This window comes from Camellia sinensis, chromosome 14 (assembly GCF_055761805.1).
Source record: "Camellia sinensis isolate YWXY chromosome 14, ASM5576180v1, whole genome shotgun sequence".
Classification (NCBI taxonomy): Eukaryota; Viridiplantae; Streptophyta; class Magnoliopsida; order Ericales; family Theaceae; genus Camellia; species Camellia sinensis.
The window spans coordinates 136,813,690-136,818,807 of record NC_138974.1 but is presented as its reverse complement, the minus strand read 5'-3'; positions in this window follow the sequence as shown (position 1 = coordinate 136,818,807).

The window sequence follows — 5,118 nt, the reverse complement described above, 5'->3', positions numbered from 1 at the left end:
AGGACTAATCACCTCGGAATTGAACACACCCGTCCATTGACCGTCGGTGGCCGATATCTCAACAAGGGTGCTACTTGGGCTTAACGTCCCCTAGCACGGAAAGGACGGTGCGACTTGGGCTTAACGTCCCCTAGCACAGAAAGGACGGTGTCATCCGTTCATAGACCGTCGATGACTGTGCTACAAAAGCTTAAAGTCCCCTAGCACGTACGGACTATGCTACCTGGGCTTAACGTCCCCTAGCACGAAAGGACGGTGCTACTTGGGCTTAACGTCCCCTAGCACGGAAAGGACGATGCTACTTGGGCTTAATGTCCCCTAGCACGGAAGGATGGTTCCAAGAATGTCATCCAAAACAAAGCTAATACTTGGTACACAAAATAGGGATAATCATTCATACTTAACAAATACTTTTCGAAACAAAGCAAAGCAAAGCTTCATCAAAACTTTATAAACATAGCTTTATTAAAAATACCACTCACATAGTTCTTGGGACGTCGGGATCAAAGCAAAGGTCCAAGTCCTACAACCACATGGCAAAGTCTACTGAATGCACTTCTCAAAACAAGTCTTACATGCATGCAAATGATCTCGGAAAAACATGCTGGGAGTTAAAACACTGTTTTACATGTCAAGAAGACATGCTGGGTACTAACCAGGTCTTTGCCAAGGTCCCACACCTCCTTGCCGAGGTGTGGTCCCGATGGCCACATACAGGGAAATGAAGTCGGGAAAATCTGGGTTTCCCTCTTGCTGAACATGAAGAACATAAAGAACATGAATGCTAAAATCATAACTTGTTTATACAAAAATTTGGGATTTCATGCTGTGAGTTCGAAAACATGGACCTGGATACCCATACTTGAAGATCTTGAGAAAACAAACACAAAAACATGGATCTTAATGCAAGCTTTCGGATCAAATCATGGCTTTTCTCCAAGAACACATGATTATCATATTCTCTTTCTAAAATCAAACTTCAAAGCAATGCATGGCTTACAAATCATGCTCGATCATGCAATGCAACTAGATGAATAATAAGAACAACAAGAATAGATCAAGAGTCTAACCTCAAAGCACGAATCTAACGGCTCAACTCTAAGGATCAAGCTTGGAATCTACTTCTCTCTCTTAAGACTTCTTCTTCTAGAGCTTCTCTCTCCTCAAGAACAAAGACATATAACAAATGATACATTTCTAGGTCTGCCGGCTGACTTAACACTCAGCTCGGACACGTGGCACTACTGGGTTGGTTCTCCTAAAAAAGGTGACTGAAAGACAAGACAAGACTATGACAAAGTGTGTTCAACAAGCTAGATGGCAAGGGTACTCCGGCAAGTAACAATCTCGGCTACGGACAAAGCTTCGGCAAGTAAGGGAACAATGACCTCGGCTAGGAAGGACAACACTTGGCCTAGCTGTGCCACACCTTGGCCTAGATGTGCCACACCTCGGTCTAGGTCGTACCAATCCAGGAACAAGATCACTTGGGTTCAAGGATAACATCTCGGCCTTGGTGATACACACCTCGGCCTAGATAATGACATCTCGGCCAATATGCCAGGACGGAGGTGGAGGTCAACCAAAGTGGTTCCAAGATAGTTCTAGGCTTAACATGACTTAGGCTTGGCATGACTTAGGCTTGAGACAGTAAGGAAGGAACAAAACATGCAACACACTTAAGTAAAACAAGGCAAGATTGGCAATGCAACTTAACATGGCAAAACATATAAATGCATGCAAGCATGACTAAGGCATGAATGCGGGTTGTTACACAGTCATCCTCCTGGATGTCCGGCCGGTCATCCAGTTAGTTGACCAGAACAGTGTTCGTGCTCTTTTTTTTTTTTGGCACCTATTATTTTTATATTTTAAATAAAAAATATTTTCGGATTTTTTTTTAAATTTTTTATGAGTTTTGAATAGAATTTTGAGTTGTGTGTTTGATTATGAGTTGTAAGTTTTTGAATCAAATGTCATAAAAAATTTCAAACTCAATTCAAAACTCATAACTAAACAAATTTTTCACACTCAAATCATAATTTCAAAACTCACAAACTCAAAATACAACTCAATTCTCAAATTATAATTCTAAAACTCTACCAAACACTACCTATAATTCCCTCAACACTTGCAACTAGGTGTTCCACAGCATTATTGCTAGCTGTGAAAGGTGATTTACGCGGATTAGGTTCCTCGGCGAATATATCTTCACAAGTTGAAGCATTGCTGATAGTGATATCTTCGTAAGCTATTGCTTCATCATTATCCAATCCTACATTTTTAATAGCATTAGGAATAGAATCTTCCACAACTGATTCATTTTGTGAGGCACAAATGGTGAGACATTCTTTGAGAACAGGTTCACTTGTCTTACTAAGTAAATTCTTCACTTGCTTGAGAGTATCTGTCGCTTTTGCAAGTGCAACTTCTAACATGATACGGGCAAGGCATTTGACATCTGCAGTTACGCTACGAGAGTCTGATCTTAGAGTAGAAATGCAAAGATCAGGAAACTCAATTTTTTGACAAGTATCAGCTATTAAATCGGCTTATGAATGATAATTTAAAATGCAGATGACAAAAAGAAAAACAAATGGCATTTTTGTCATGGTGAGAGATTTCTTCATTCCTTTAAAGGGTGTGCGCACGATAAGAGCAACAATAAAACCTTAAATATATGCATAGAGATTGTCTTCAATAGTAAAGTTAAAAAGAAAGTTTAATGCAGTTTAGTAGTCAAATAAGCAATAATAAGGTAATTCAATTCAATTACATTTATATTGCTTCTATATCTATCTACCTACCTATCTATGTCTATTACTATAATATAATAGAAGAGTACGTGAAGGCTCCTTTATATTTTGCATGTTTTGAAAATATTCGTATAAAGGTGCGTTTAATTTTTAGTCTTAAATAATAATGCAATTATGTAATCTGTAGTAACCCCGACCTCTGATTCACGTTAATTCATGGTCAAATAAACCTAATCAGAAATTAAGAGAAATTCAGAATTAAATTGCATGTGTATGTTTCATTATTGTGCTTATATTTGTTTATTGTAAAAAGATCTGTTCATGTTTCCGTCTCGGTTTGCGAATTGAAGGCCTTATCGGCATCCGATTCAGAAATTGACTTGGTATACGCGTTATTTGGAATTTTTAGAACATCATGGTAGGTTCAATTGAAATTCGATTCAGAACGACTTAATTAGAATAATTAAATGCTCAATTAAGCCTAATTAAACAAGTTTTTAATCCAAGCCTATATAAGGCCTGTACACACCACTTGAGCCACCTTTTCTCATCATCTTTGAGCCATCAAGAGACAAAATGTGAGAGAGAGAGAGAGAGAGAGAGAGAGAGAGAGAGAGAGAGAGAGAGAAGAGAAGAGAAGATTGAGCTCATCTTAGGAGAATTATAAAAGAATCTGGAAAGCTTGGCTTGAGACTTCAAACATTGACCATTGAGAGTGTAATTGGCCATTTAAGGTGAGAATTCAACCATTTAGCTTTGAGATTAAGTCACTTAGTACATGAATTCAAAGAATTTGGTTGTGTGGTGCAAAAATTGAACTTAGATGGTTGACTATGGGAGTGTATCATACATGCATGCATACTTCATAGCATTTTGAAGTTATTTTCCAAGAAATTCCTCATGCATGTTACTAAATTATTTTAGTTTTGGGAATTCATCAAGTCTCATGTCATTTTGAGTCACTAGATCATGTTTTGGAAGTCTTCAAGTCAAAGCAATACATCCATGTTATGTTTTCTAAGAATTGGGTTTTGTTTAGTTTAATTGGTAAGTTTTTGGGCATTGATTTTGCGAAATGATTTAGAATTCTCAATGTTTCCCAAGTTTACATATGATTTCTCAAGTTTTTGGCCCAAAAGGATTAGTTTTGTAGTGTTTGAATTGAGTTTGGAAGCTTGGAGGTGAATCTAGAAATTCTAGAATTCGACCTCCCTACTCGAGCGATGGATTCTCCGCTCGAACGACCACTTTCATTTTCACACTTCCGCTTGAGCAACCAAAAGTTGGCTCGAGCGTAAAATGCTTGCTCCTAGAAGTTTGCGTGTTTTGCAGACCGCTCGAGCGACAAAAGTTGCGCTCAAGCGAGGGTATGAGTCTCACGCTCGAGCGTGCGTCGAGCGGAAAAATCTAACAACCAGCACTTTTACAAAAGTTTACAGACCGCTCGAGCGACAGAAGTTCCGCTCGAGCGATCACTCATATTTTGCATGTCCGCTCGAGCGAAGGAAGTTGCACTTGAGCGAGGACCCTGTTTTTAGCAAGTTTTATTGAATGTTTTTAAGTGCATTTTGGCACCTTCATTGCATTCTAGGCATTCCTAGGCCATGATTATGACATAATAGTGAGGGTAAAACATAGAAACACACTAAGAACGAAATGTAATAAGCTAAGAATATTCTGAACCTGTGCTTCAAATGTGTGTATGTTATGTGTTTGTGTAGGTCACGTGCCATAGGCTATCCAGTTGACTGTTCTGTCTATCCGCTTGGGAGCCATCTATGAGTAATAACTTTGTAAAGCTATGTTCAATTATAAGTATTTTCTGAATGATATAAGATGAACTGTTTTCTGAAATATTGTTTTCTGTATGAATGAATGGTTGTCTAATATTTCTGAAATATACTCGTGGCATTCTTAGCTTCACATGACATCTGTTATCTGTTCTATTACGTCCTAATTATAAGTCAACTGTACGTCTCATGAGCCAACTGTTATGGATCCTTATCTATACATCCCGTTTATGGGCCAACTATACATCTCATGAGTCAACTGTACTATCTCCATGCACGTGAGTCAACTGTATGCCTTTATGGCCGTCCTTTTATGGGTCAATGGTATGCCTTTATGCTCGTCCCTTTATGGGTCAACTGTTTCTGCTATTGCTAGTGAATGTACCACGTATGATTAACTGCAAATTCGGATTATGAATATGATGTTGAATCTGTATCTATTATGAACTATGATTTCTGAACATGATTAGGAATCCATTTCGGATAACTACTGAATTCTGTATTCTGTAACTGTTATGGACAACATTCATTTAACCCCTTTACTATGTTATTAGTCACTGGGCTCCAGCTCA